Source organism: Odocoileus virginianus, chromosome 3, assembly GCF_023699985.2.
Source record: "Odocoileus virginianus isolate 20LAN1187 ecotype Illinois chromosome 3, Ovbor_1.2, whole genome shotgun sequence".
Classification (NCBI taxonomy): Eukaryota; Metazoa; Chordata; class Mammalia; order Artiodactyla; family Cervidae; genus Odocoileus; species Odocoileus virginianus.
This window is the reverse complement of record NC_069676.1, coordinates 24,129,413-24,152,403: the sequence shown is the minus strand read 5'-3', so window position 1 is coordinate 24,152,403 and position 22,991 is coordinate 24,129,413. Positions and strand designations below refer to the sequence as shown.

At 41.7% G+C, this 22,991-nt stretch overlaps 1 protein-coding gene across 2 annotated transcripts in view; it reads left to right on the top strand.

Annotated features, from left to right (window-relative positions):
* MEGF10 (multiple EGF like domains 10) overlaps positions 1–22,991 on the top strand; it is a 174,671-nt gene that overhangs the window by 2,325 nt on the left and 149,355 nt on the right. The window contains exon 1 of one of the 2 annotated variants that reach the window (XM_070465082.1): positions 6,653–6,741. The exons of the other annotated variant lie outside the window; for it this stretch is intronic. The gene's annotated coding sequence lies outside the window, so the exon portion shown is untranslated. Of the gene's footprint in view, positions 1–6,652; positions 6,742–22,991 lie in introns of those variants that run through there. 2 annotated transcript variants of the gene reach the window in all.

Genomic DNA, 22,991 nt, shown 5'->3' with positions numbered 1-22,991 from the left:
ATTTGTAAAGGATGGGTCTTGGTTTGAGTGTCAAAAGGTGCTTGGGACAGGTTAGCAGGTGGGAAGTCTACACTCAGTTTACAACCAGTAAACTATAGTGCCTTAGAAACTTGCTTTACTATGCCTCCTTAAACCTATTTTTTTTTAGAGTTCAAATCATTTGTTCAATAAATATTTATCAAGCATCTATTACAGTTCAAGCACTGTTCTAGGTTCTATATTATTTAAATTTGTGTGCTTCCTTTTAGAAATGGAAATGCACAAGTATTTGCTTTATGCCTATTCCCTCCGCCCCTACACATGTTTAGAACTTCATGTGGCATTATCACTCTATAAATTAAATCCCCAACACTCTTTAGCTCTAATGATTTCAATACCTGTTAAAATGAAGAGCCTATATGGCTGAGTGATTGAACAAAATATGCAGTATAACCTTTAGCAGGGCTCTTTTCCCATCAGCTTCATCATGTGTGGGGAGGCAGGGAAAGAGCTGTGTAATCTCTGGTGTTCCTCTGGATCTAACATCCTTAAATTAGCTGTCTTAGTTCATTGGTGGTTGTTTTTTGAATACCCTCTTTTTCTTTCAACATTTGTTTTAGGTTCATAAATTATGTCACTTACTTCATTGCATGTCAGTCAAAGTGAATAATGACACTGCTAATAAAAAAGGAAAAGCATTTGACTCTGCTTGTATTTCATCAGCTATTCTCAGATGTATATTGAAAACATTGAGGAGGACTTGTTAAAAGTATTAGATGGATCTGTGAGAAGCTGCTAACATTTGACCATGTTTGACCCCGGTAAAATTGTAATTTCATGTATTTCTATCGAATATAAATCCTTGCTCCCTCCACTTGGATTCAGGTGCAGTAAGTCCTGGATGAGACGTGGAAAGTCTGCAGTTTTACAAGTTCTCCAGATGACTCTAATGCAAACCCAAGTTTGCACGTGCTCAATTAGCAGCCACGGATTTACTTTCCTCATGATTGCTTAATAGTGTATTTGTAAAATACACATCTGATTGTGTCATTCCCTTATTTAATAACCTTTGGCAACTCCTCAGATAGTGTGGTCAGTGTCACCTGGGTATTTATTGAAAAATGCAGATTCTGGAGCTTCACCTCACATGTAAGGGCCAGAAATCTGTGTTTGAGCAAATCCCCAGATGAATCTGGTAGACGTGACCTCAAATCACATTTGGAGAAACAATGACTTATGGCATAAAGCCTAACCTCTTAACACCATACATAAGACCAACTTTGCATCATCTTCTTTGGATACTTCTCTGCTACCCTGTTCTTCAGCCTTTCAGCCCCATTGATGTTGATCTTGTTACTCTTTCTTAAAGAATGAATTGCCTCATTCACTCCTTGCTGACCTGGCTGTGTATGCTTTTCCCTCTGCAGTAAATGTCTTTGCTCCTCTTTTTGGTCTAGCTAAGTTCTTACTACCTACTCATCCTTCAAGATGCAGTTTAATTAAGACTTTTCCTGTGAAGCTTTTCCTAGTTCTTTTACATAAACAGTGGTATCTCATGTGATTCATATTCTGCTTTGTGGATAATTTTAATATCACATCTATCATACTGTATCAACTGTGTTACCTGAATTTTTTTCCAACTGATTGGTGAGTTTATCATTCCTTATTCTGAGCCTCTATCCAAATGACTGGCACAACTACTGTTATCTAAAAAATGCCTAAAGAATGTGGAGAAAGAATGAATGAATGAATGCATTTGACTCTTTATTGACACACCAAGTGTTTGGGTTAGTCACTAGGTACATACTTAGGATTGTGGACGAGCCATTCAAGAATTTACAATTTGGCTAGACAGAGTCTACAGAGTTAATAACATAGAGTGGAAAAAGGACAAGATAGAATATCCTAAGAAGACTTATGAACCAGATGCCCCTGAATTAATGTTGTAAGTTCAAAACTGTATCCATAGTATGATTCAAGAGCTGAATTTATTATACCTTTGGGATAGTTTTGGTTGTGAATGTCAGGGCACTGTAGTGGTTTACCCTGTGCTTTTTAGTTTATAGAACACCTTTCCATTTGTTTTTACATTTGATCAGAAACATGGTAACTCATTCAGTATTGTTTTTCCTACTTGAGTAGAGTAGGATGCAGTCCTAAAAATAGGTCCAAAGATTGTGCAAAACCCTACATGTTAATAGGGGATGCTGGGCCTAGAAAGAAAAGCATATTATAAATTTTTAATTACATCTTGCCACTTAAGACATATTATTCAGTGTTTTCTTCTTTAATTTTTCTTTATTTAAGTGTTCTATAATTTTGATATTTCCTCCTGTTTGAGTCCCAGTTAACTTGTTCAAGTTAAAGAAGTATCTGATTCAGACTAAAGATTTGCCCTTTGGGGCATGCCTAATAACTTCCGTCTTCATTTCCCATATTAAGTTTATGAGACAAAGTCTTTTTATAATTATGATTATACTTTTAATTTTTTCATTTCCCACTCATTTTTTGTAATAATGGAAATATATAATACTATTTTAACAAATGAACAAATTGCAGGGTAAGAGAAAGATGGTGATGCTTCAAAAATCTAAGTTTTAGCTCATGGGCAACACCACCATAAAATAAACAACAAAACAATGTTCATTTATAGGTTGATGTAAGAGATTTCCAATGACATAGAGCAGGAAGGTAGGAGCATCAAAGAATTAAGTACAAATGTCCAGATTGTTTGGACTTCAAGCAAACCAATATTAAGAACTGCCTTGGCTCTCATTTTCTTAAGGATGTGTACCCAGTATTTCATTAAAAATATTAACTTAGCTTTAAGAATTAAAACAAGATTCACTGGCTTCTATTGATTAGTCTTCTTTTTCAACTGTTTCCAGTATGAACTTTTTCTATCTTAATTTAAGCTTGCATCTGGCTGTACTTTCATAAGTCTCAACTGATCTCCTAATCTCTTTATTTACTCATTCATTCATTTATTTTCTCTCTCTGGATTTCCCAAGATTTTATAGTTATCTCTTGACTCCCTATCCCAGTTTAAGATTATTTTTCACTATAATCCTTCTCCTTTTCAAAACAGTTTTTGCAGAAGTTTAATTTATAGCACTTAATAAAAGGATTTCTTATACTATCAGGAAAAACTAAGATGCAAACCAATGTTATTCTCCTTGATACAACTTTATTTGTAAAACTGCAGGTCATCGTGTGGCTTCTATTTGATGACATATACTTTGTGCCATTAGCTAGTCTGGAAAATGTGAATGTGATAATATATCCTGTCATTATGGATGTTCATTACTAGTGATTTCCTCTCATTTCATTTGCAATGATTTATACTCCTAGATAAAGAAGCTATGTAAAGCATTTTAACCACTTCAATTTCCTATTCAGAGGGTAAGAAATGGTACCATCCCCCTCTTCCCAAGACAAAGAAACACAGTATTTCGGTATAGAAAACCTTATCTTGATACATAAGTGCACAGGATATCAGCATCTGTTAAAAACATCTTATCTTTGGGAGCGAGGAGGTCCCATCTAGTGGGTGACTCAGCACCTTGTCCTTGACTTCCCGGCTGAGCTGGCTGAGATGCATAGACAGGCTTAGTTCTAACACCTCATCACAGATGATCATTCCCATGATGAGTCTTTTAAATATCTTCTAGTAAAGGATCATGCTTGTCTTAAAAAAAAAAAAAATGGCAAATTGAAAATCAAACCCCACAAATTTAGTTTGTTTCACACAGAACAAAATAAAAGTATGAAATCTTTGTTTTGGGTCTAGAGGATTAATTCTACAATCAAGATGAAAAATTTCAATTATCTACTCCCACTGATATTTTGTGAAGGATACTTCATTTTTTTCCTTTTTTTTTTTTTGCACAAGCAATCAGTGATAAAATGTGACTTTTGTTCTGTGAGAAAGTAATTAGAGTGAGTTTTATTTTGGCTCCATCAGGTGTGTGTTTGGCCTATATAGGACATAGGGATACACACTATGTACAAGTACCAAGATACTCGCCTTAAAAAAATAGATGAAAAAACTGCAGTGACAGTGTAAGGCTGGGTGTAGTGAGGGCCTGGTGTGCAGTTCTGAGAGCTGCTCTTGAGGGCTCATCCTAGAGAGGGGCTGTGTGCTCGCCAGAGGCATCCTGACAGTGTGGGGCCTTGATGGAGAGAGGACTTGAGTGAATGAGACATTTTAGACAGGGAAGTGTAAACACATGGCCGCAGGAATTTTTAAGACCTCGTTAAGCAATAGTGACTAGACCATTCCATAGGAGTAATGAGTTAACATTTGAGAATTGTTTTATGACAGCCACATCTGGGACTATAGGGCTAGATTCTACCTGCTCCCACAGCACTTATGTGCATTAAAGGGTCCCCTCACATTATACTGCCATTATTTTATTATATAAACCCAATGCGGTTTGGGCCACCCAGTTGAGAGTCAAGTAAAAATTGAGCCCCTGTTCCATGAGAAGGTATGAAATGAGAAATCCATTCTTTCAGGCATTGTAGAGCTTCTTCAGGGGCGTGGATGGAGACAGGACGTAAGTTTCTTCTAACATCATCTAGATCTGAATTCATATTTTCCTTTAGGAAGTTTAATTTAGAGGTGACCTTGCCACACCACTATACTGTCTTTTTAGCATGAGGTCATCAGCCCAACCATGGGTATCACTTCATATCTCCTTCATTTCATACAATGTCACCAGACATTCAACTCTAAGTGGCTGACTTTTAAGGCTTAAAACTATGGAGGAAATTCCCACCTTGAAACTTTGAACTAAATGTGCAACATGCTTGTGTTTTGTCATATATTTGTCCCACCACTGGAACTTTCTCACCGTTCATCCTTTGCTGAAGGTGCAGCCTCTGCCAGGTAGCTTCAGCACCTCCTTTCATTCTCCCCTTCAGTTCAGTTCAGTCGCTCAGTCGTGTCCAACTCTGCGACCCCATGAGTCGCAGCACACCAGGCCTCTCTGTCCATCACCAACTCCCGGAGTCCACTCAAACTCATGTCCATCGAGTCGGTGATGCCATCCAGCCATCTCATCCTCTGTCATCCCTTTCTCCTCCTGCCCACAATCCCTCCTGCATCAGGGTCTTTTCCAATGAGTCAACTCTTTGCATGAGGTAACCAAAGTATTGGAGTTTCAGCTTCAGCATCAGTCCTTCCAATGAACACCCAGGACTGATCTCCTTTAGGATGGACTGGTTGGATCTCCTTGCAGTCCAAGGGACTCTCAAGAGTCTTCTCCAACACCACAGCTCAAAAGCATCAATTTTTTGGCTCTCAGCTTTCCTCACAGTCCAACTCTCACATCCATACCTGACCGCTGGGAAAACCATAGCCTTGACCAGATGGACCTTTGTTGGCAAAGTAATGTCTCTGCTTTTAAATATGCTATCTAGGTTGGTCATAACTTTCCTTCCAAGGAGTAAGCGTCTTTTAATTTCATGGCTGCAATCGCCATCTGCAGTGATTTTAGAGCCCCCCAAAATAAAGTCTGACACTGTTTCCACTGTTTCCCATCTATTTCCCATGAAGTGATGGGACCAGATGCCATGATCTTAGTTTTCTGAATGTTGAGCTTTAAGCCAACTTTTTCACTCTCCTCTTTCACTTTCATCAAGAGGCTCTTTAGTTCCTCTTCACTTTCTGCCATTACCTCCCTCTTTTTCCTCATTGCTGTTCCTCCTCCCAACTTCCTATTATCTTCTCAACAATCATTATTATTAGTTTTTAACTTTCCTGTCTCATTCCCCACATTACTTGGTGCCCTCATTTTTCTCATCTCTCTCCTCCCACTCATTTCTCCTCACATGAAGATTGGGTCACCATAGTGTGAAGTATATGCCCTTTCAATATCCTCTCATCTCCTGTGTATTCCTTGAATAGATAGGTGTGCAAAATCAGGCCATCAGCAAGGTGGGAAATGCTTGAGGCCTCTGCTTTCAAACTTTAGGAGCATAAGAATCACTGGCAGATACTGGCTTACCTCTAATTTTGATTTAGCAGGTGTGTAGCGGAGCCCAGGGCTGGGTAATTTTAGTATTGTGGCTGTCCGCAATGGCTCAGTGGTAAAGAATCCGCCTGCAATGCAGAAGATGCAGGAGATACAAGCTTAATCCCTGGGTCAGTAAGATCCTTTGGAGGGGGAAATGGCAACCCACTCCAGTGTTCTTGCCTGGAGAGTCCCATGGACAGAGGAGCCTGGCAGACTACAGTCCGTAGGTTGCAAAGAGTCGGACATGACTGAGCACCCACTGGCAGGCAGATGTGCAGTGGGGCCCGGGGCTGCGTATTTTTTAGTATCCGTGCTGCCAAAGTGAGCCCTGGGGATGGGTGTTTCTGACAGGGTCTCCTGACACAGGTGGTCTGTGGGTACACTAGTAATCCTTGTGAGGGTTGTGTTGCTCCAAAGGCACAAATATTCTTTCCTTTCCTTTTCTCTTCATTTCTAATACTTAGTGACTTGGTCAGAGGGGGTCGGAGAGAATAGCTGGTCTGTGAGAACCCGTGCCTCTCCGTCTCTGCTTGGAGGGACAAGGGCTGTGACACAACGCGGTTCCTGTGACAGCCGGAGAAAGGAGCCCATTGTTCAGGGCTTGGCTGATGCTCGTTCCTCTCTGGCCGGCCATCCAACTGAGGTTGGGAGCCCCAAGGAAACAGACACACTTGAATCAGAGGGACAAAGGAAGGAGGTCAAGGCCTTCCATAGTTAAACTACTTGCAGCAATGTGTCAGAGGTAGGATTTGGGGATGAAGAAAGTAAATTTTGCGGAAGCATCATTAATCTGCTGGTTTGGAGGTATGAGACATGTCATTAAGATCGTTTCAGGTGGCGCAGTGGTAAAGAACTTGCCTGCCAATGCAGGAGACACAGGAGATGCAGTTTTGATCTCTGGGTCGGGAAGATCCCCTGGAGCAGGAACTGGCAACCCACTCCAGTATTCTTGCCTGGGAAATCCCATGGACAGAGGAGCCTGGTGAGCTACAGTCCATGGGGTCACAAAGAGTCTGACACGACTGAGCGCCCTAGCTGATACCTGGCCAAAAAAAGAGTTGTTTCCTGCTATACCCAGTGACTTCTCTTCTGGACAGATTTTATTATTGATTTTTAAAATGTGAGATGTTCCTCAGTCCATGATAGGCAAAGCTACATTTCTGGGCCTCTTTTCTCCAGCTTCATCAAAGACAAGAATCTGATCTGACCTAAATCAAGGACTGTGATCTCAGAGAATGATTCTTTGTTCTGTGGTATGATCACCATGTGTATGATGTATTAAAATTTTCTCTCCAAATCTAGACTCAGATATTAGTTTAGAAGCTGAGAATCTTGTGAAATTGAAATACAATTAAATGCGTTAGGAAATTATTGATATGTTAGGACAGTTATGAGGTTGGGGGACTCCCCAGATGTTAGGTAGATGCCATTTCTCACCCCCAACTTCTAGACTGGATTCTAGCCCTGAAGGGAAAGGGTTGTAAACTTCCTGTAAAGATCTAATCCAGAGCCCGACAATTGGCTACATTCTTTGCATCAGAAAAAGATTCAAATTCAAGGTCAGAGCCTCAGGAAAGGTCATGGACTTTTCACACAGGATTGTTCTTTTAGCCTGATTTATGAAAAAGTATGTCATTCATTCAGCCTTTGCCTCTGGGTTTCTTTTAAAGGAAAACTCAGTCCCTTGTTCCTGTGGATATTTGTAGGTGGCTATTTTTTTTCCCCCCAGTTAGGCAAAGAGTACAGCCTTGAGTGAGGCTGAATGGCAGAAGCCTTTCCTGGATATGATGGGTTGTGGAGAGCCCATTTACACGGTGTTCAGGCAGCTGCTGCTCACTGGCTGTAGGAATCCTTTTGTGTCTGAGATAAGAGGTTTTCTGACTGGGAGTATCAGGCTAAAGGAGGCTGGTACCCAGGAGAAAGCAATACATGACTCTCTTGAGGTCACTTAGAGCTTCTTGTAATTGAGTCCATCACAGCACCTTGATTACAGACTATCCTTGTGAGTCCATTAAAGGAGGAGAAGCAAGTGGATTGCAGAGAGGCAAGTGGCTTATTTATTCATGTTTCCACTCCCCCACCCCCTTGCAGTTTGTTTATCCTTTACTAAGTGGATATTTGGTTTTTACCAAGGATAGAGATGCTTTTGAAGTGGAGAAGGGGAAGAGGAGACTGTTCTTTGCAGGTGGCAGAAGAATTGTATTCAACACGCTTCTGATTAGTTAATTAATTCTCAATTCGTTGTCATTAGGCCTGTTAATTTGGCTCCATTCCTGTGATTTAGAGAGGCTTGCCCCTCGGTACTGCAAGGGATGCGTACTGTGCTCTGCTTGAAGTTCTGTGTAGACGCTGCTTGTGCTGAAAAAATACAGCAGTGATGGGTTGTCACATTATTGAGCTCATGTCTCAAGGAGCACATTTGATGCTAAATGCACTTTTTAGGCACAGGGTGCTTGCTGGGATTTATTTTGGTGTTAGGATTAAAGCTCTGGCCTAGGAGGGCTTCTGAAATGCTCATATTGTTCTGTTTGATCTGTTGTTCAGTCACTAAGTCGTGTCTGACTCTTTGCAACCCCGTGAACTGCAGCACGCCTGGCTTCCCTGTCATTCACTATCTCTTGGGGTTAGATCAAACTCACTTCTGGTGTCGTATCTTTTTGCCTTTTCATACTCTTGATGGGGCTGTCGAGGCAAGAATACTGACTTGGTTTGCCATTCCCTTCTCCAGGGGACCCTGTTTTGTCAGAACTCCCCATCCTGACCCAGGCATCTTGAGTGGCCCTAAATGGCATGGCTCATAGCTTCATTGAGTTACACAAGGCTGTGATCCATGTGATCATTTTGGTTAGCTTTCTGTGGTTGTGGGTTTTATTCTGGAGGTGTGGGATTATAGTTCTTGCTTCTTCTGTCTGCCCTCTGATGCATGAAGATAAGAGACTTTTGCAAGCTTCCTAATGGGAGGGACTGGCTGTGGGGAAAACTGGCTCTTGCTTTGGTGGGCAGGGCCATGCTCATATGAAAAGTGAGTGTTAGTCACTTAGTTGTGTCTGACTCTGTGTCTGACATTGGAGCCCACCAGGCTCCTCTATCCATGGAATTCTTCAGACAAGAATACTGGAGTGGATTGCCATTCTTTTCTCCTGGAGATCTTCCTGACCCAGGGATTGAACCTAGGTCTGCAGCATTGCAGGCAGATTCTTTACCCTCTGAACCACCTGGACAGCCCCTTGGGGGCAGGGTAAGTGGATACGTTCAGCTGATGAAAAGTATTGAACTATTTAATTTTGATTTGTATGCATTTGTGATATGTATTTTATACTTCAGTAAAAAGTTTGAAAAACTTTAAAACGTCATGTTTATTACAGAATTACAGCTGTAACAGTGATGGAAAACAATAAACTCAGAATCCCACTGTCACAAAATTTGGGTCTTGGAGGGGCTAAGGGGGCCTGAAGCTTTAAATATCCTTTAATTTACCCTTACTTCCATAGCCGGAAGAGCTGTGTGTCAGAAAGCAACAGACCAGCCCCATCATAGTTGCTTGTTGTACTTTTCCAGGCAGCAAATCCAGTGCCTAAGAGGTCAGCAGTGTCAGCAGAGCCCCACTCTTCAGAATCTAAAACAAAATCACCCCTCCAAGTTGATCAGCTAGCAAACCTTCCCATTCCTGCTTTCCACTCTTCTCCTGTTCATTGTAATCTGTCAGGAGAAATCAGAGAGCAGCTCTGGGGCATGGATGTTTTCCTGAATCTTTAGATGACATCTCTCCCAAAGTCTAGTATTGAAATGCTTTCATTTATTTCTTTTATTTTTCTAACTGGGACATAGTAAGATGAGGTGTTGGCTCACCTCTTTCACTTTTTTCAGCCCTCACTTCCTGAGCTGCACAGTGAGCTCCAGGAGCAATACCTGTGATGGTGGAATGGCCCTATGAGCAAAATGATGTTTCCAGCATGTGGGTGGCCTGTGGTCCTTTTTCTGTCTAGAAGACATCGTTCATCATCAGTGCGGATTGTTCCATGTATCTACTGTAACATCCTAACTTGCTGTTACCACATGCAACTGTTAGACTCAGATGGAAAAAATAGGGGTTTTTTTTTGTTGTTGTTCCTGAAGGAGATTTTGGAGTTGTTGGCTTTGAAATGGTTCTAGCACATCTATGAGAGGTTTGAGTATCCATTCTGTACATTTCCTTTGGGCATTGGGCTTAAAGGTTAACTGTTGATTTATGCGAACACATGTGATTAAAGTCGTGAGTGAGGAGAAAAGACTTTGATGGTCAGGGTCTACTCCTGGCTGACCTTGTCGTTTACTATATGAAATGTGATAACCCTGGTGAGGGTCTGATCTCCAACCCAAACCCTTGTGACCTTGGCAGGCTACTTATCTTCTCTAAGCCTCCTTTCAACCTCTGTGAAATGCTAACAGTATATACTTCAAAGGGTGTTATGTAAGTACGTAGTAAGCTCTCAATAAATCTTGGTTATTATTTAACACCAAATAATGTTAAAATAGGGAAGGATAATTAACATGTCTAGGAATAAGATTTGCTTATGATTTTATGAAAGAATTACCCTTGTGCTTAAGTATGATTATATTAATTAAATACAGAAGTTAGAAAATATGGCCTATGATATACTATGAAATAAACAATGAGGAATTCAAAATATTATGGAATACAGCAACAATTAAATTTGCTCATGGACCTGAATATTTTTTAATGATGATAATACTTTACTAAGAGAAAAGTTATTTATCTCTACTACAGAACCAGGGGCTTCCCTGTTGGTTCAGACAGTAGAGAATCTGCCTGCAATGCATGAGACCCATGGTGGATCCCTGGGTCCAAAAGATCCCCTGGAGAAGGAAATGGCAACCCACTCCAGTATCTTGCCCAGAGAATCCCATGGACAGAGGAGCCTGGCGGGCTACAGACCATGGGGTTGCAAAGAGTTGGATACGACTTAGCAACTAACACTTTTTAGTCAATAAATTTGTTCTTTCCTGGTAAGATGTGAGCAGACTTAAGAGGGGTTTTAACAAAAACATGTGGCAGCATTATTCACAAAAACTAAAATGTGAAAACAACCCATGTGCCCACCAACTGATGACTGGAGACTGGATAAACAAAATGTCATGTCTCCATACAATGGAATATTATTCATTCCTAAAAAGGATTAAGTATGATACATGCTAGGATATGGATGAATCTTGAAAACATAATGCTCATGAAAGAAACCAGACACGAAGGCTACATGTTGTATGATTTCATTTGTATGAAATGTCAAGCACAGGCAGATCCATGGAGCTAAAATATAGATTAATGCTTGCAAGAGGCTTATAGGAGGGGAATGAACAGTGATTGGGTCATTGGGTCATACAGGATTTCTTTCTGGGGTGATGAAATATTCTGGAAGTAGATGGGGGTGATGGTGGTACAGTGTGGTTAAATGATGAATTTTACTTCAATTATTTTTTTGGCCTTTATTAAAAAGAAATGAGCAAATGTTTTGCCTTTAGATGAGATGCATCTGTATCAGTCAGTCGATCTCTTTTCATGATGTGTCTGAACAGCCAAATCTTTGCTGCACGTTGGCAAGGATATTCAACATGTCAAGGTCTGGTACCTGCCCTCAGCACACTGCCAGTCTGTGGGGACAGGAAAGAATAAGGAAGCAGGTGACATGTTCTAAGTGAACCTGTCTTGGAAGAGGGAGAGATCACTGTGGATTTGTTGAGAAGGCTTCTTAGAAGAGATGGGACTTTGAAAGATAAGTGAGCATCCTGTAGTGGAGAAGATGGAGAGAGGAACCCAGGTGATAAAAATTCAGGGCTGGATGAGAGTGGGTGAAGGCAGGAACAGGGGCAGGCAGAAATGGCCAGAGTGGCATGTCTGTTAATGGAGATACAAAGAAATAAAGTTGCAGGAGGTTGGAGCCAAGTTGGGAAATCTTTGAAAGCTAATTAAATTCACTAGGCAGTGATTATTAAAGGGTTATCATTGCTGACAGGAGTAGAAAATGACATAAAAATGGAAAAGACAATAAGGAAACTAATACAGTAATTTCACTAAATCTAATATAATCTGTTATTTATTTATTTAATAAATATTCATGGAATACCTATTATGTTCCATGCAATTTTCTATGTAATTTTCTATGCATTACCTAAGATAAGCAAGGGCTCTGCCTTCTTGGACTTACATTCTAGTTATACATTTCAAACATTGATCACTCTGTCCAATGGACCACTGTAGTTGAAAAGCTAAGGCACAGGTTGTGCTACAATGTGGTTGAAAGTGCAGGTTCTAGAACCAGACTACCTGGGTTTGAATCCTGGTCTGCTCCGTGTTTACTAGATGTATAACCATGAGCCAGTTACTCCAGACTTCAGTCTCTTTATCAATTAAGTAGGGATAATATTATCTTTCTCAGAGAGCTGTCATGAGGATTAATTGAGATGATAAATGGAAAAGACTTACGACTTATCTGGTATATAGTAAACACTCAGTAAGTTTTACTTGATTGTATTGGATTGATTAATTTCTACTCAAGGATTTGTCTAGGTCACTGCCATTTTTAATTCATTAAGACTGTTGTGGAATCCTGGTGTGTTGCGCCTTGGGTCTAGGCTCTCTTTCATATGCTGTACTATTTTGGATGTTGAACTTGTTGAATCAATTAGCATAGAAGCTCTTCCTTCAGAATTCAGGAAAGCAGCAGATCTCTCTAACAAGCTACAGTTCTGATCTTGGCTTGGACAAAGTTTCCAAATAATGTTCCTTCTGCAATCTGAATCTCAAAGTCTTTTTGAACCTTTTGGCCTGACAGATTCTGCCCTTTCAGTATTAGGAGTCTAGTGATAAGGAATGTGGTTGGTGCCTCAGACCTTATGGTATCCAGTCTCCCTCTGGAGATAGAGGCACCCTTTGAGTTTAATTTCTTTATGTTACCTCATCGCAAGTGCCCCGGCCACCTCAGCTCTCTCTGCCTCTGTGGCCCTTTCTGTGAATTAGGGTAAAATAGCCAGCCCCTGCCCCCCTTAAGAGGTACCTTCTTAGAGTATTTCTAGAAGTAATCCTTGGAGCTTGTGGGAAAAGACTGCGTAAAGTTTGAGGGCCCTTCTGCTTTTAGCATAAATTAATTCTAGAATATAAATTTCCTGAGCACATGGGATATATCTGGTTTACCATGCAGTCCCCAAATGGTCGGGCATAATGCCATGGACTTAGTTATGTTTCTCCAAATTCATCTGTTGAAATCCTGTCCCCTCAGTGTGACTGTATATGGGACCTGTGAGGAGGTGATGAAGATTAAATGAGGTCATGATGTGGGGCCCTAATCATGTAGAGCTGGTGCCCTTGTTAGAAGAGGAGGAGACCCTAGAACTCTCTCTTTCCATCATGTAAGGACACAGTGAGAAGGAGGCCACTGCAAGTCAGGCAGAGAGTTCTCCCTGAGCCTGAATTGGCCAGCAACTTGATCCTGGACTTCCAGAACTATGAGAAACAACTTTATATTGTTAAGTCACCCAGTCTGTGGTATTTTGATATGGCCGCCTGAGCAGATCAAGACTTGTAAACATTTTCTTTTTTTCTTCCCATTCCCTCCCTTACTTTTTCCCTCCCTCTCTTCTTCTTCTTACCTTCCTTTCCTTCTTTCTTTCATAGAATAGGAACTCAAGCATTTGTGGGCTTGACTAATTTTGAGATTATTCAGAACTATGGGTATAGAAGAATAACATGAAGAGGAGAACCTGGCCCACCAGCCTATTGAATGGATAATCTTGACCTTGTCTCCCACTGTACACCAGTGAGGCCACAAGGTAGCATCATTGCTTGATGAGAAACTTTCTCCAAGACCTCATCTTGGAGATGAGGTGGAGATGCTCTAGTGGAGATGCTCTCCACTACATCTCTCTAGTGGAGATGCTAATGAGTGGTGGATAGTCAAGAGTGAGTGAGAAGCCTGGTCTGAAGGATGCGAGGTGAGGGCAGGGGTGGACAGTTTGTGGTTTGGACTTTCAGGGTTTGAACAGCTGACCTCCTCGCCGTCCTTTCATAGGAGGCAGAGGAATTGACGTGGTGAGAGTGTGAAGGGACGGTCAGTAATGGAGGCTGTGCCAGCCAGACAGCACCTCAGGAGAGGTCAGATGGATCCTTCCACTGAGAAACATCCTCCTTCCAAAAGGGTGAGAACTCTGCCTGAGCCCAGGCAGAGACTCAAGAGCAGAGAGTTCCTCAGGACAGCGAGCCAGATGGTCTACTTTTATTTTGGTGAAGACCCGCCTGGAGCAAAGGCACTTTGCTTCCACTGTTCAAAAACAAAAAGCTTATGATGTGGAGCTCTGCCAAGGTAGGGCAGGAAAAAAAAAATCCTGGCCTTGTTTTTTCAAGGCAGGATGCAAATGATGCTTTGTAGTTTTGTTTGTGTAGCCAGTGGGGATGGTTCCGTGGGCCTCCCCGCAGCCCATCACTGCTGTAGAGTAATTTTTATGATTGTGATCATCATCTTATAAGCTAACCCTCTAGGTCCAGATGTCACCTTCCAGCGTAATTGTCTTTGATTGAGGATATTGTATTGTTACAACATTCAGAGAGCTTCTGAAAGTGATCCCCTAAATTCGCCTTTAGAATTTGAAGTGGGTACTTATGTGCGGCCCCTTCCCTAAAGGACAAAACTCTGTTCTTTCTGAATTTGCAGAGTTCAGGCAGGGCAGACAGGGACTTTCTCTATCCCTGGAGGATGCCTTATAGCTTGATCTGAGGGAGCTCTTGTGTAGTTGGGAGAATTTGAAACAGCATTTTTCATTTCTGGGCTAGGCTGTGCTGTGTGTGAAAACGAGGCCGTGTCATCAGGGCCCCAGCGGCGTGTAGATTCCGCCCCTGGCACATGAGGAGACCGTGGTGTTTTTGTGGGTTGGTGGGTGCTGTGCCTTGCCTGTTTCCTCTGTTGGGGAATGTGTCAGCCTTGCTGCCGAGGAGGATGGCAACCATGGCCTGGAAGGCAGATTTGCAGGACAAAGTGTCAGTCAGTAAACACAGGGCTTTGGAAGCCAGGCGAGTTTTGTCACCGAGTTCTAAGAACCAGTTCTTTAAAACAAAGGCGACTTCGCCATCTGTCTAGGCGTTGGACCCATCGCAAGGAAGACAGAGCAAACCTATGGGGAACCACAGTGCGCTTTCTTCTGTGGCCTCTTCTCTGAGATGGGAGATGACCTCTGCCAGGCTTTGACTGCTGTGCCCACAGAGAGAAAGCCGTGAGCAGTGACCGTCCGGCTCATTCTTTGTGTGCTGCGGTTATTGGCGGCTGAGCGGCTGGGAAAGGGAAGATGCCTGTGGGCGGTCAGAGGCAGGCCCCAGGATCATTGTTGAAGGCCCAGCGGGAACCCCATGGTTAGGGGAGAGGAGTCCAGATGAAGCAAAATTGCTTAAAGAGAGAGGGACTTTTAAAAGTTCCACTTTGTTGATTTGGTTCAAGCTTTACCTTAAATGTACTTCATGCTGAGTTGTGGGAGGTGGTGGGATCACCCAAGTTTGAAATTCCAGCATTACTCATGAGTGTAGCTGCCCACTTTTAGAATTGTATCACTTTGAGGTAGCTTTTTGTGCTTTCTCCTCTTGGTGCCAGTGAAAAGCATACATGGTGATGTGAATCTCAAGATTAGTGTCGTTAATCCATATCTATCTATCTGCCTATCTATCTTCACACACACTGGAAAAGGGAATGGCAACCCACTCCAGTATTCTTGCCTGGGAAATCCCAAGGACAGAGGAGCCTGGCAGGCTACCGTCCATGGGGTTGCAAAGAGTCGGACCTGATTGAGCGGCTAACACACATGTACACACACACACTTGCATGGCCTTGAGTGAAATAAGCAACTAGTTCTAGAATATGGGAGCATGCTCAGAGCCCTGCTAGGTGGTCCAGAATAGTAGGATGATCAATGAATGCATCTGGAGCCTGGAGCTCTTGACTTGAGATCTAAATCCATCACTCTTGCTCTTAGGCACCTAAAAATCTGTCTCATGCCTGATTTCTTATTTATGAGATGAAGAGGGCAAAAAGGTCCTTGGCGATCCCATGACCCTGGCCAGGAAGCCTCTGAGGCGAGTCTGGAGGGCAGGGCACAGCTGAACGGGCAGGGGAGACTAAGGTGGCTGAGGGCTCAGCGCTGGCAGTGAGCAGAGCTGTCTGCGGCGCTTGACGCCGAATGGAGGAAGCACGATCGTGTGGCTCACGGAGCTTGCTCCCCGTCCCTTCTCTGCCCCGGAGGAGCCTGGTATGAGTCTGGGGACGGCTGCCTTCCTGGGAACTCGTCCTCTGTACTGGCTCCTGGTTACTGCACAGCTGGGCCCTGACATGTGAAACTTAAAGCACAGCTTTAGCAAAGTCCTCAGTTATGGCTAACATCACACCAAATCTAAACTACCTTCTTCTATCCATGATGGATGTATTTTCTTCTGCTTCGTTACGACCGATCTTCAGGAAAAACAGGTACAAATGTGCTTTCTGTTGCTCTTTTAAAAAATCTATACATACACTAAAAAAAGAAGAAGAAAAGAAATTGTTAGCATTTAAAATCTGATATCTGCTACTGTTCCTCAAGAGACTGTGAAGAGAGTGTCTGGTGACGGTACAGAGCCCTAGTTCAGGAGTGTGGAGTGGAAAGGCCAGTCCTGCCCCTCGGGGTAACAGAAAACTGGGACTGTCTAATCCACGCCACATGCGGTGACCTGAACAGACCCTGTAGGACAGAAGGCTTGCTGTCTCCTCGCCGACCAGTTGCTGCGAAGCCCCGATACAGCTGTGGCTGGCTTTGTGGGGAAGTGCAATGGGACTTGATCTTTTAATCTCTCCTCTCCCTTATAGGTATTATAAATAACAGCTGGTCTGTAGGAGTACCTGCCAGAAGGGATTGAGATGTGCATTCTGCACTCAAAAAAGCATTGTTTTCTGTCATCTTAACTTCATTAGTTATTAGACGAATTGGCTGGGGCGGAGAGGAATAAAACTCCAAAGCAAAGCTACTTTGTTTTGACCCAGAAAATCCAAGTGGAGGAATTTATTTATTTATTTATTTATTTTCTGTCTTAAATCCTTTGATTTTTATTTTCTTTTTTCCATTTATTTTTATTAGTTGGAGGCTAATTACTTTACAACATTGCAGTGGTTTTTGTCATACATTGAAATGAATTAGCCATGGATTTACATGTATTCCCGATCCCTGTCCTCCCTCCCACCTCCCTCTCCACCTGATCCCTCTGGGTCTTCCCAGTGCATCAGGCCCAGCACTTGTCTCATGCATCCAACCTGGGCTGGTGATCTGTTTCACCCTAGATAATATACATGTTTCGATGCTGTTCTCTTGAAACATCCCACCCTCGCCTTCTCCCACAGAGTCTACAAGTCTGTTTTATACATCTGAGTCTCTTTTTCTGTTTTGCATATAGGGTTATCATTACCATCTTTCTAAATTCCATATATATGTTTTAGTATACTGTAATGGTCTTTATCTTTCTGGCTTACTTCGCTCTGTATAATGGGCTCCAGTTTCATCCATCTCATTAGAACTGATTCAAATGAATTCTTTTTAATGGCTGAGTAATATTCCATGGTGTATATGTACCACAGCTTCCCAAGGAGGAATTTAGAATTGAAATCGAGGAAGGCAAGTTACTCGGTTTTAACCTCAAATTCTTTTTTTTTAATGTTTTTTTTTTCATTTATTTTTATTAGTTGGAGGCTAATTACCTTACAATTAACCTCAAATTCTTAAGAACTACTCCGAGAAAGTTAAGTTGTGCACACCAGTCCACATCCCTAAGTCCATTCATTCCAAGTTAAACAAGTGAAATGAAGTTTTGAATTCAGGCAGACAGGGGTAGAGAGCTGGGATTCTGACAGGCACAGGGGCTTCAAAATGTTAGATGCCCTTTGGTTTCCATTCGTTTAAAGTTGAGAGAGAGAGCTACGTTGTCCATTTTGGCTTCTGTTGGTGGGTTCCGGAGGAATCGTCTTCTGTTGAGAGCTCTCTAGGAGAGCAGAGAGGGGACGTTTTGCACCCGCAATCCTGCAGAGAAGGCTGTGGTGGCACTGAACTGACACAGGATCCCTCTGTTGTTGTTGTGTTACTGACGTTTCCCTGCTTCTGCCCTTGAGTTCTAGTGACTGGCTTATGGTCCCATGATCTGTGGAAGAATGCACGTGTGTTTAAGTCATGCAGACAGGTGAGAAAAGAAAAGGAGCAAACAAGAAGTCCCTACCTCCTGGGCAGGTATTGGTTACTCACTCTTTAGAACTTGGCTTAGTTCTAGTTATTTCTTTTTTAAAATTGTGATAAAAGAGGTGTAACGTTTGCCATTTTTAAGTGTACTGTTCTGTGGCATTAAGTTTACTCCTGTTGTGCAACGATCGCCGTCACCATCTGCAGAACTTCTTCATTTTCCCAGATAGAAACTCTGCACCCATTAAACAGTAAATACCGATGTCCCTGTGACCCCAACCCCTGGCAGCCACCATTCTATACTTTCTGGCTACTGATGTGACTACTCTAGGTACCTAGTATAAGGGAAATCATACAATATTTATGCTTCTGTGTCTGGTTTGTTTCACTTAGCGTAATGTATTTGTTTCCTTCATGTTGTAGGATGTGTCAGAATGTCCTTTTTTAAGGCTGAATAATATTCCATTGTATAAATATACTGCATTTTGTTTATCCATTTATCCATTAATAGACATTTGTATTACTCCTATTTTTTGGATATTGTGCATAATTCTGTTAAGAACATTGGTATACAAATCTGTTTGAGTCACTACTTCCAAATCTTTTAGAGTATATACCTAGGTGTGGAATTGTATCATAGCAACTTCATGTTTAATTTTTTTAGTTAATTGAAATAGCCATAATGTTTTCCACAGCAGTGCAGTGTTTTACATTCCCACCAAGAATGCACATGTTTCCAAATTCTTCTCATCCTTACCAATGCTTGTTATTTTCTGTTTTTTTTTTTTATTGTTTTATGTTTTGATAATAGCAATCCTAATGGATGTGGAGGGGTATCTTATTGTTTCAGTTTGCATTTTCCTTGTGATTAGTGATATTGAACACCCTTTCCTGTGTATATTGGCCAATACTCTGTCTTCTTTAAAGAAATGTCTATTGAAGTTCTTTGCCCATTTTTAATCAAATTATTTTTTGTTGCTGAGTTGTTGGAGTCTTTGTTTTTTAATAGCCTGGATATTGATCCCTTATCAGATATATAATTTGCAAATATTTTTTCCCATTGTGTGGGTTGCCTTTTCTCGTTGCTAATGTCCTTTGATTAAAAGATAAAGTTTTTCATTTTTATGAAGTCCAGTTTACCTCATTTTTCTTTTGTTGCTTGTGCTTTTGGTATCATATCTAAGAAATTATTGCCAAATTGCTTTTAGGTAGTTTAATGTATAGCTTCTTCCTCTGTAATACCACAAACACCATTATTTGTATGATTTTATCTTTTGAATGAATGTTGCTTTGAAATCGCTCTCGTTTTGTTGTTGCTGGCAGAGGAGACTTCAGATAATTTCAGAATTGGTTGATTCCACTTCCGCCCTGTTCTACTATCTCTCTTCTCTTCTTAGGGGATCACAAAGGCTCATTGTGGATAAACAGAAAAGAGAATAAGGGAAAGGCTTAGTTTAAAAAAGAGCCTCAATCATTTATATTATAGGGATTGAGGAGAGAGAGGCCACATTTCAGGAGTCTGGGGAATGTGAGAGGGCTCTTCAGCAATCATGACTTGCCAGAAGTGTGTGACAATAAACTGACTGCCATTTGTCTGAGAAGTCTGAGATCTGTTTCCTAGAGCCTGTTCCATCCCTCCTCTCAGAAGTTGAAAAAAATTGCTGAAAAGTGGGAAGGCGTTATGGGTGAACCACTAGGGAACTGACAGTCTCCATCCCAAGTCAGAGAAAATGTCATATCTGAAATGCCTCCAAATGTATAGACAATGACTTTTATAAATGTTCATTCCTTTTTAGAAAACCATAAATTTCTTTTATTTTTATTCAATGCTGCTCTGATTTTTCTAATAGAGTGGAAAGTCCTTTTCCTGCTTGCGAACTTCTCATAGTTTACTCACTGTTTTTTCTGAGTTATAGTCTATGCACAGATCATCATGGAGAGTAACCACACACCCAAAACACCATGGGTATTGCTTGATATAAAAATGCAGTTGGGGAGTGCATCATAAATTTATACAATCTCATCCTCTAAGAGTAAATTAAACACACAGAGAGAAGGCCTCAAGGACATTCTTCTTTATACTTGGTTGTTCCAGAAGAATATTTATAAGATATATATGTTGTAGTCTTTTCTTATCTCTTACATTACAACCACATGTCACAACTTCTCTAGCACTGGGCCATTGTTTACTTTAGACAACTCTGGTTAGGTGAGGTTTGTTTGTTTACCTACCCGGCATGTATTTAGGTAAGAGATTTCCTGCTTGTAGGTCTGGTCTGAGAAATGGTTTTCTGTGCTAATAATTGTCCCAGTGCTTCTGCCCGCACAGTAATTTGATTTAGAGGTACAGAGAGCTGTAGGTGTCTAAATTTTTGCAGTTTTAAGTTGAAGGATGGCATATTTTTAAAAGGCAGGTGTTTTCAAATGAATTGCAGTTTAATTAGTAGATGTCCACTTACCTCCATACACAGACTTGGAAGAATCAGTGAACAGCTTTACTGGGGACACAGAGGGATGGCTTTAAGTTTCTCTAATATATATGTTAGAAATCCCCACTGGCCCAGATGGTAAAGAAACTGCCTGCAATGCAGGAGACCTGAGTTTAATCCCTGGGTCTGGAAGATACCCTGGAGAAGGAAATGGCAACTCACTCCAGTATTCTTGCCTGGGAAATCCCACGGACGGAGGAGCGTGGGGCAGGGGGCGGGAAGTGCGGGGGGCCAGGGGGTGGGCTACCATCCACGGGCTTGCAAAGATTACAGAATGAGATGATAAGTTCCTAAAATCCAATTCGGTGGTTGGTTCATAGGGCGCAAGGCATCCAAGGATCTAGGGGTCCTGAGAAAGCAGCCTCCTGGTTTTTTGCACATTGGATTCATGTTTTCAAGTCATGATTAGCGTGGTAACTAGTAAATGCACCTCGCTGGCAGGATCCCATGAGAACTCCTGACTGAGTGCCTGCAGGTGGGCCCACAGCAGAGCCAGAGCTGGGCCCGCCTGGTCTTGCTCTCCCCACTGCGCCTGTTGTTCACCATGGGCCTCAGGTGAGCATGGTAGAAATGGAGTCCACAGGAGAGAGAGGGAAAAAGAAGTCAGAGCAAGCAGCCCAGGCCGTGCTTCCAGCTTAACTGGCACCGGGGAAAAGTGCCTCAGCTGGCACACGGGCTCGTGTACACCAGGCTGATTGTTGGCCGTGGAAATCCTGGTTGTGACAGAGGCTGCTGCCATTCAGGCCGCGAGCGCGGAGCTGCTTTCATGGGGAGGCTTTTTTGGCACCGTGTCCGACATACACTCCAGTCAATCACGGTAAAGTGCCTAATAACAGATGTGGTAATTAAGCCTGAAGAACTCCGTCTCTATTTTTTATTGCAGGGAATAACAAAGTGCCTCATTAAACCTCCAATCCCACTGATTTTTGATTTAGGCCTCCTGATGTCGTCAAGAATGACATCTTTGCAAGGACTTTCTTCCTAAGTCCTTATCAGCCGAGGATGCATCCAGCACAGGTTGGATCAGTTTTGGGAGGATAGTTCTGTCCTTTCTGATCTGCCCTTGGCACTCTAGTACTGAAGTGTATGCAGATTCCTGGGGTACCATCAGATTCCTTAAAGTACCTTGGATATGAATAAACAGTTTTAGCTTTTATGTGCTTGTGTGACTATAAAATGTTCCCTGAATATCTTTAGTTAAAATTATGCTGTTTATAGTAAGAAATTAACTTCAGCTTTCAATCCTAGGAAGGTTTCAGATAACCTGAAACCATGGTAAATTACCATATTTTAATAAGATAAATTATCTTGAAAAATAATTAATTATCTGAAAAAGTCTGTCTTTGATTGTGGCAATTTATAAGGCAAATGTCTTTATTAAGGTGGTTTTTCCTTCTTTCTTTTTTAATGATGAACATGAGTCTGGCTCATTATTAGAGAAAATGAATCAGTAACTAGGGACAGGTAGAAGAAGTGTCCTCAATAGTAAGAAAATGTGGTTTGAAACTTTCTCTGGAGTACTTCCTGAATTGTTTAGAGCTGGGTCTATTGGTGCTATTGGGAAGACAGCCAAACACTGCCCACTTTTTGTATGTTTCTACATGACTCTTGGATAGTGTAGATTTGAAAACAGCATTTATATCATGGAGATGATTTTTTTGTTTCTTTTTAATCCAGGGTGGCCATAAGCTTAGAGATGTTTAAATATTTTGAAAAGGCCCTGGATCCCATTTTATAAAATTATTGGTTCATTTCTGTGTCTCCTAATGCATAATTTTGAGTTTTTCAGGGTATTTCCAAGAGAATTTCTAGTTGATTATATTCTGAAATTCAGCTCCTTTAATCTAACCCTGTGAAGCAGATGATTCATAGCACAAAGTCAGGATTTAATTTAGTTTCAATCTTGGTATTAATAAAGCATAAACTTGACCTGCTCATCTGATTAGCCTTGAACCAGCAACTTGTGTGTACTTAATATTGTACACAAACATCTATGGCAAAGGATACCAATGTTAATGGCAGTCCATATTTGTTTACTCAAAATGTGTTAGTCACTCAGTCATGTCTGACTCTTTGTGACTTCATAGACTATAGTCTGCCAGGCTCCTCTGTCCATAGAATTCTCCAGCCAAGAATACTGGAGTGGGTTGCCATTCCCTTCTCCAGGGGATCTTCTGGACCCAGGGATTGAACCCGAGTCTCCGGGATTGCACGCAGATTCTTTACCATCTGAGCCACGAAGGAAGCTCCTTGTTCCCTCAAATGACAGCTAATATTT